General features: G+C 31.2%; 1 pseudogene; it reads left to right on the forward strand.

Annotated features, from left to right (window-relative positions):
• Window positions 1–4,930: 4,930 nt before the first annotated feature.
• LOC107842016 lies at window positions 4,931–7,895 on the forward strand (annotated as a pseudogene).
• Window positions 7,896–10,182: the final 2,287 nt, after the last annotated feature.

Consider the following 10,182-nt stretch of genomic DNA (forward strand, 5'->3'; position numbering starts at 1 on the left):
ATCAAATGAGGCATTGCATGTGTCTAGTTATTCCGTGAAACATAAGAATATTTCCTGATAAAATGAGGCTTTGTATGTCTAGTTAATCAGTGAAATGAAAAATGACATACTTTTGATTTGTGTTAGTTTTAGTCGAGATGCTTTTGCTATTGTAATTAGTTGTTCAGTTGTGCAGATTACCAATAATGTCTGCTTCAAGATGTACGTTATTCTTTTGCTTTTGTATAGATGGATATGGTTTCAAGACAAGTACAATGAGACTTGAAGCTGATGTGTGCGTTCTAATGGAAAATCAGGGAAAATGTTGTTGCCTCTGCCTCCTTTTAATGGTCTCTTACTTTGGTCTTTTATTTTTTTAGTTCAGGTGGTCCAAATTAGGAAATTGGCATTGGCCCTAGGCTTACATGTTATTGGAGTTTCATACACAACTTTGTCATAACTCGTTTATTTGTTCGTTGGTTAATATATGTGCTTTACACGTGTCTTACGGCAATCAATAAAATTATATATATGAAAAATAATTATTAAAACATAATTATTGACATTAAAATAAATATTATATCTATTTAAGTTATAAACATAAAGATTGTATGTTAAATTTTATTTTCTATTATACAAAATTTTGGGTTTGATTATTCTACAGTTGGTTAAGAGCTAATTCTAATTACTAAAAATATTGAAATCTAAATATCATGTTCTAAATCATTTTCTTTAATTAAAGAAAAAATATAGCCTTTTGCTAGGGGTGGGTATAGTACGGTATTTTAAATTTGGTATGGTAACTTTAATTTTCGGTATCTAAAAGAGCAATACCATTACCATACCAAATTAGTTCGGTATGGTTCGGTATTTTTAAATTGAATTTCGGTATTTTACTGTATGGTAATTCGGTAATAGTACTTTATTTAATTTCGACTTACATATATTCATATAAAAAATATTATAACTTCAAACTTTAAAAATGTCTCAATCATATCAGAATAACAACTATCTTTGTTAATCAATTACACAAAAAGAACATTTCAATCACGATTGAGTAGTCCAAGATGCAAACTCTGAACAACATTACCTAAACTTAAGTACAGTACTCCTAAATAATAAGCTTCCCCAAAAATTTATTTCTGAATAAAAGTTACTTTTGTGTCCAATTGGCTAATGAATGATGTATACATATATTTAATAATCTTAAATATAATATATATGGATTTTATATATTATTAAAAGTTTCGGTGCGGTATACGGTATTTCGATATTCATTACATAAATACCAAATATTAGAATAATTTAAAACTATCAAATATCATAACATCCATACCACGATATAAATTTTTTTTAATTTCGATATGATATTCGGTATATACGTACCATGCCCACCCCCACCCTTTGCTTGTGGAGGCTATTTCGTTGTAACTTAATAAGGGCTCTTTTGATAAGATAAATCAATTAGTATGGACTATGGTATTGTAACTTTATATATGCTTCAATTTTTAATTTTTATAATTGTTTTTTTGATCCATCAGTTCAACGTTAGAGCTAAAAGGGAGATGTGAAGAAAGAAAGCATTATCATTTCTACCATATATTTTAGTATCTATTAATTTTAAAATATATATTTATAACTTTTACCATATATTTTAAATTTGTATCAAATTTGTGAGATGGATGGTAGTAGCCGCAGTCACCACTGAGCAAGTTGGTAGAGCCAAAATGTGTAAATAAGTCCTAAAATTAGTTTATATATTGAAAACCCTAATTTAAAAAAAATTAATTAAAAGGCGACGCCATTATCGCTTCTCTACCTCGCCTCGCCATGTCGCCTTTCTCGCAAAGGCGATGCCTTTTGATTTTCGCAACGCCATGACTTGAAGAAGCGATCAGGCCTCGCCTCGTCATTCGCCATTGGCGACGTGGCGAGCGCCTCTTACAACACAGTTGACCAAGTACTTTGTCATGAAATTTTCTTTCAAAATTTAGTCATAAAGACAAATACTTCTCACAAGTCTGACAAAGACAAAAAGAAAAATTAACCAATGACCATGGATGAGTTAGCACTTAGCTTTTGTGCTTGTTATACTGTTATCAGTTCTAAGCCGGGGTTTATCGGAAACAGCCTTTCTACTTCACTTGAGGTAGTGGTATGGTCTGCGTACACTCTACCCACCCCAAACCCCATTATGTGGGAATAAACTGAGTATGTTGTTGTTATTGTTGTTGTACCATATATTTTAAAGACTCATTAATTTTAAAATATATTTGTCATTCTTATCATATATTTATGATTTCTTAATTATTAATTCTTCTAATATTTTTTTATCACATATTTTACTTATACCCAATATTTTAGAACTCTTTAATTTATAAAATATACTTAAATAAAAATTTAAAGAAATAGTGAATGATAATTCTATAAAATGAAGGACCCCTAATCTTGGAAAAAGGACAAAAAATGAGGACTCATAAATTAAATTTTATAATTCTAAATCATTAATTACATGAAAATTATCTTTTGAATTTGATGTATCACGTATGGTTATAATTCGAATTCGATACCATTGGGTTTACTTTTATTACTCTTCTTCTAATTGCGATCAAAATATATTAATATTTCCACATAGTTAAATAAGGAAAACTTATTATAAAAGTTTTAATTGAACTTAAAGTCATACATATTAGAATAATAATTTAATAACAATTATTTATCAAAAATAGTAAATGATAATTTTGTCTATTGCAAAGAATTTTGATAAAAGACAAAAAACTAAAATCATATTTTTAAGGATGCTCCATGTGTGTATCGCATACTATGTGTATGTTATAATAGTTATGTTACTAAGTATAATATTTTTTTTTTAAAGAATAGCATAAATTATTGAGATAAAAATTGTAATTAAAGAGGAAAGTGATAACTCACTGTGCGCTGATAATTAAGGAGAAAAATTAAATATAATCGAATAAAATTTCATAATTTATATCAATTTGAGTTTGACGTCCCAACCCTTGGTCCCACTACTTGTAAGTATGGCTCAAAGAAGCATTGTCACTTCTTTTTTTTGCCGACTTTTCCTTCCTTTTGGTATTATATGAACGATGGCATTATTGCCATCAGAAGATGTTTACCCCCCCGCACACACTCTGGCTAGATGTCTTTGAGCCTATGGTTGGTAACAGGCTGCACCTAATCCATGAAGCACCAGCCAAATTTCTGGACAACTAAAGGTCAGCCATGAGATCATAATCATCCAGAAGTTGTGCAAGTGAAGCTCATCTTTCACCTCCAATTAACTACATAAAGAAGCAAACATAACGAGTTGATGACTGTTCGGCTTTGGTTCGATGGTGAAGGTAGTATTGCATGAGATGTGTTGTAGGCATATGCAAAGGCAATTCTAGGATTTCTAAAGTATACATGAAGTAAAAAAGAAAAGTAAAAAATGTGTTAAGTTACGATTGACTTGCTCATCTTGATAAATAACTAAGTTTTTAATTAAGTGGATCATCAAGTCCTTTTGTAGTATCGGTGCCAATGGGTACTGCTAGATTAATTCTAGAAAACAGTACATAAAATATCAAGTTTTACGAAAAGAAGACAAATTGACGTGCCCCTAATGACCGCACATGGTACATGATCTTTGACTTGGGAAAAAAATTTACTTGAAATAAATTAACATGTGTAATTTACGTAAATATCAACTTGTTTGCCCTTATTTACATGCTTTCCTGTCTTTTTTAAAAATCTCATTTTTTTTCTATTTCAGAAACATTTAATTTAAACGAGATACAAGCTAAAGATACATCTTCATGTTTAACAAAATTTCTTAAATCAAGGGATTAAACAGATAGAAAACCATTAAATTAGCAGTGACCACAATCAATCAATTATATAAGTAAAGAAAATCCTACATAAAACGACAATCTGTTATTAAATTCAAATTTAAATCTGTTATTAAATTCAACTTTAAATATATTCATTTCCATAAACATTGTCCAACCGTGTTATTTTATTCTTTTTTCAATTGTTTATCATTTATGTTTCATCGATTTTCAATGAATATTTTTGTTCTTTTACGTCATTCTGATGTTTGGATTAATGATGTCAAATACGAGGCTATAAGAGTAATGACATCGTTATAGGCGAACATGTTAATTATGAAAAATTGATTTCGGCCATTGCCATTGAACTTTAAATTGATGAAAGTAGCGAAAAAATTGAGTCTCGATACGTTGTTGAAGGTAATGTAGTTCCATTGTTGATTCAAAATGATATGGGTGTGAAGCTGTATATTGAGGTTAAGAAAAGTGTGCTCGGCTTTGGAATGTATCCATAATAATCACCATAGTCAATAAGGATGAAAGGGAGAGGTTGTTTAAAGGTGAAATCGGAGCAGTTATGTGTTTGGAAAATTCTTGTAAAGAAGTTGCAAAAATAGTTTGTGATACTTTGATTGTTCGAATTTGTTGCCTTTGTAGAATTATTTATCTCGTATATGTAATTTGTTTCTTTGGTAATCTAAATTTGTATCTATTTAAAAATTGTATCTATTACACAAAAATGTAGTAGTAACAGAATGTAATACTTATATTTTAATATATGTATCTTTTTATGATAATTTGTTTCATATATGATGATATTTTTTTTAAAAAATTGTACCTTCTCATAAAAATGTATCTCTTTTAAATATTTTAAATTACATGAAGTACATCTTATATTGTACTTTAATATATGTATCTTTTATAACTTATTAATATGTATATCAATAATTATTAGTAGTTTAACTATGTATCTCATGTAACTTCCTAATATGTATCTCTTTCTAATGTAGTTTAAATTGTAATTGACAAGCATATCACCATTGAACATTAAACTTTAAAATTAAATTTTCAACATTAACATATTCAAACTCCAAATTTTCAACATTAACTAGTATCTTCAAACTACAAAATCAAATTTAAACACAAAATCTTCAATATTCTAAGATTCACTCCAACCACACCAAATACAACGAAATCAAAGAATGTCATTAGGATCATTATCATTCTGTGATCTCCTTGCATCCATGGGTGAAATAGGTCCACTAGCCACATCACTTGGCTACATAAAAAGGCAAAGTATAAATATCAATCAATAAACTTTCGGTCCTTATTATAAAGGACAAGTTATAGTGAAAATCAAGCCTCTATAGTGAAATGTCGTTATAGCGAGGTGACATTATAGAGAGAGTTATTACTAGATTACTTATTTTCTATTCAATTATGTGTGACACATTAATTTTTTTAATTTGTTCTTAAAGAATTTATCATGACCAATCAAACATCACCACATAAATTAAAACGGATAACGGATAGACATAGCAAAAAGCTAAGATATAATAGATGTCAATGACATCTTGTGGTGATTTTAGACAGCTTCAGTGAAGGATATAATACGGAAAATTTTCTTCTTTTCAAGTTGAAAATGCTATTTGGAAAACCGCACATGAGAAAAGTTATAGTGGAGAATAATCTTTTTGTGTTGTTTCACAAGGCTGAGAATCATATATGATTCTTTTTAAAAGTTGAAGGAATGGATGAATTGCTTTCTGCTACAGAATCTAATACCAATGTCAATATGTAGACAACTGGAAGAAAAGAAAGTTGTGTTTCTCCTCTTAGCTAAGCTCATTTATATATATTACTTATGAGGATATCTAAAACTTACACAAAATCAACATCTTCATCAAGTTGATTTTTTCTCTCTTACCTTTAAAGTCTTCTCATTATCATTCTTTATTTAACTTTAAGTGGTGGTGATACTAATGGCATCCAGGAGAATTCTCAAGGAGCTAAGAGATTTGCAAAGAGACCCCCCCCACTTCATGCAGTGCAGGTACACTAAATATTACTAGTACTATTTTCTTTTTATGACCAGGAAATTTGCTTGGAGTCAATCTTTGAACCATTCGTAGTTCACTTGGCACAGGACTCGAACTTGTGAACTAAGATACAAGTCTCTCAACCTTTACCAATTAAGCTAACCCTATGACTTACTAGTAGTAGTATTTGCTAAGTGCATACTATAGTATTAAGGAGTCCTTGTCAAATTTAAAGCTAATTTCAAGTAGAAACCAGTTTTCAAGATCTGTTATAATATTTTTCAGGTCTAGTAGCTCAAGATATGTTTCATTAGCAAGCAACTATAATTGGTCCAAATGACAGCCCTTATGCTGGTGGTGTTTTTCAAGTCACCATCCATTTTCCCCCTGATTACCCTTTCAAACCTCCCAAGGTATGGCTTTTAATATCATAAGCCCCAACCCCCCAACACCTTAAAAAGGAAAGAAAAGAAGGGGAAATAACAAAGTACTGGTGATATTAAGTTCCACATACATTGACAGGTGGCTTTCAGGACCAGAGTTTTCCATCCAAATATAAACAATAATGGAAATATTTGTTTGGATATTCTTAAGGATCAAAGGACTTCAAAAATATTATATTCATGAACAACTTAGTAAGTCACAAATGCAAAGATTGAATTGCATTGAAGAAATCATTATACTAAAGCTTTTTCCTCAAATCTTCAAATATTCACTCCTCAACAAGACCTCAAATCTCAATATCAAGATTGTTAGATAAATCACTAACCTTATCCCTAGTACAAGAACTCTATTAACTTTATCTTGAAAAAACTGCTAAAGCAAAACCAAAGGTTCACATACGGACATGAAGGTTCACATACGGTTCACGTGAACAGAATAATTAAACACAACACCAAAATAGACTCCTACCTATGGACATGAAGATATTTGTCCTCATAATGTTTTAAAACTAAGAAGCAGCTTGTTACACTTGAAAATAAAGAAAAAGTTGAAGTTATAATTCACAAGAAATTATGAATATCAGAAAACAACACAAGAAAAACTTCTAATCTGATCAAGAAAAGTTGCAGCACACCAGCTCAAAAACAACATAAAATTGGAGAAAACTTTCACAACCGATTCAATTGAAAAAAGAAAGCAAAGACAACTTTACTTACAGCTGTGGGAGAATCAAAGAGCCCCACAAATTGTTCCAGTATCGTTGCTTTTCATTATCATATATGCCTTCAAAGCACTCATTATCTGATTGTGAGAATTCATCATTTGAGCAAAGTTTTCTCGACATTGGAACCCTCCACTACTTGAAACACTTGTACCACCAAAACGAGGTCTATCTTGCAACAGATTTCTTGAAGCACTTCTATTTTGAGTTCTTCCAACAGATTAGTCATCTGTTGCAACAGATGTTTATATATATTTGATAATTTTCAACAGATGAGTCATCTGTTGCAACAGGTTAGTCACTGTTGCAACAAATATCTATATTTGTTTGATAATTTCAACAATTGTGCCATCTGTTGCAACATATGTCTATATCTGTTTGACTGTTGGAAGAGATCAAAACAGGTCTTCAAGAGGTTTGATTTCTTCCAACAGATAATAGATGGGTCATCTGTTAGAAGAGTTTTTTTAAGCAATTTTCAGGCTACAAAACAAACCTGGTCCAATCCTAGGGAACTCAAACATTTCCCGAGCAACTTTTTCAAAAGTTGTTGTTCCCTTGTCTTCTCAAAGGCCACTCTACCAATTATTTAAAAACAACTTGTTTGCGTACCCTTCCTTCAATTTTCTCCACTCTTCTCTTCTTTTTCTCTTTCTCTCTCTTCTCAACCATTTCTCCTAAGCTTGAGATGTTTGCATAGTGGTTGAACTTTGAGACTATATGATACCTCTTTTGGGTCAGCTTTCATCCTGTACCAATCTCATTCATGCGTCTGTCTATTATTTTTACTCACACTCACACCCAGTAAGTAGTAAGCAGTTTCAAGCTTAGCTTTTCTCCTTCTTGTTATTTACGCCTCTAAGCTGTCCATCTTTATTTTTGTTTCAGGTGGTCGGGATTTATCCCCAAGAGACTGCTGCAACACTCTATACCTACGAAGATTTACGTTATGTAAGATAAGATGATACCTATCATCACTTTTTTCTTTTGTAAACAGTGTTCTCATTTTTAGAAGTATTCTTTTTCCTTGTTTCAGCTGCTGAGTAGATGGAATTACCTCTGCTCCAGGGTTTCTAATCTTCATAGCTCCAGTGACTTTCACCCCCTACCCCTCTTTTTTGGTAAAGTTTTTTGGTAGCTAAAGCACATAGTCCTAGCTTTTATTCGCACAGATGTAATATCTCTTTCCGAGCATACTTTATTAATGACTCTGCACCTTATTTATATTTTTATGTATGTGAATGAATGACAACATGTATCTCCAATTTTGTGATGAATGATTCCTATTGTTGGTATTTACATATGTTTTCCTGTTGTGTTTATTTAATTTCCTGTTACCTTTTTTTATTGATGCATAAATTAGTTGTTGTCGACAATTACCAACAATGAGTTAAAATTATCAAAATCATAGCTAAACCAACAACAAGACTATTTACTAATAATTATTTAATATGAATCATTTCACATCAAATTAGTCAAACAAATATAGATATATGTTGCAACAGATGACTAACTTGTTTCAACAGATGACTCATCTGTTGAAAATCAAAAAACAGATCTTGACATTTGTTGCAACAAATTACTTATTTGTTGCATAGGTTGCAGTAGATGGATAATTTGTTAACACAGGTTCAGAGAACCTGTGCAACAGATGGATAATATGTTAACACGAGTTCAATGAACCTATGCAACAGATGGACCATTTGTTGCAACAAATTACCCATTTGTTACATAAGTTGCAGCAGATGGGTAATCTATTAACACAGGTTCAGAGAACCTATGCAACAGATGGACCTTCTAATGCAATAGATGAGTAATTTATTGACACGGCTAGACCATCTGTTGCAACAAATTACTCATCTATTGCATAAGTTACAGTAGATGGGTAATCTGTTAACAAATATCAAAACAGTTCTTGCTACTGGATTAAGTTCTTCCAATAGGTGACCCATCTGTTGCAACAGATGACCACTCAATCCAATACGAAGCTACTATTTTGATTTCTTTCAACAGATAACTCATTGGAAGAACTCAACCCAGTAGCAAGAACTATTTTGCTTTCTTTCAACAGACTCACATGTTGCAACATAGGGTCATCTATTGGAAATATTTTTGTACTCTGTTGTATTTATTTAATTTTATGTTACCTTTTTTATTAATGCATAAATTAATTGTTGGACCATAAATAAAAACATATTTTGTATAATAAATGACATACATTACCAACAATGAGTTAAAATTATCAAGTTCATAACTAAACCAACAACAAGACAAGACTATTTACTATTACAACAGCTAAACTATTTATTATTAGAACGGTCATGGTGCATTTTAATCCGGCATCTAATGCTTTTGTGACCAACGTTCTTCATATAGAGCACTTATTTTTTCTTGTTAGAAATGATTCTCCAGCTTCACACCTCCTCTTAAATAGCCTTCTTCCCGATTTGCTTGGATCAATATATGGAGGAGGTATTTCTCTCTCCAAAATCTCTACAAGAACAACCCAGGAATCTTCAGAAAGCACTGAATTAATATCTTCACAATATGCCATTATGTATTTTTCCACTGAATAATATGGAGATGAGTACTCATAAATTTATTTTCCAAATTGCGCATCATATTAGGCTCAAAGCGTTCCCATAGCATGTGGACAAGGTATTTTGTCCAAGTCAAAAACTCTACATGTACAAGTTCTTCTTTGAAGATCGACCGTGGCAATATCACCATGATCATTGATACTGGACTTGTAATTGACTATTACGTGGGCCAATAACTTATTCCCCGAATTGACGTACTTTGATATTTGTTTTTCCATTGAAGAAACAAGTCTGTTTGGTGAGTTCACCAACTCCATACGCCTCTTATGAAATAATTTGTCAAACCTCATGTTTATTTCATCAAATCGTGCCACAACGAAAAATTCTCTTTCAACGTCAAACATTGCATTTACCGATTCAGCTATGTTTGACGTCATAATATTATACATATACAAGAAAATTATTTAGTACGACATAGTATTACAATAAACTCAAAAAAGATATTAAATTTATAATAATGTACATGTTTTTCGGAAAAAATACCTGGCTCCATCTCTCAAATTCAACATGTTTGAGATGTTCTGTTGCCTTGGGTACCATATCCCTTATTTGATTGAAATGATCAAAGA

Source organism: Capsicum annuum, chromosome 9 (genome assembly GCF_002878395.1).
Source record: "Capsicum annuum cultivar UCD-10X-F1 chromosome 9, UCD10Xv1.1, whole genome shotgun sequence".
In the NCBI taxonomy this organism is placed as follows: Eukaryota; Viridiplantae; Streptophyta; class Magnoliopsida; order Solanales; family Solanaceae; genus Capsicum; species Capsicum annuum.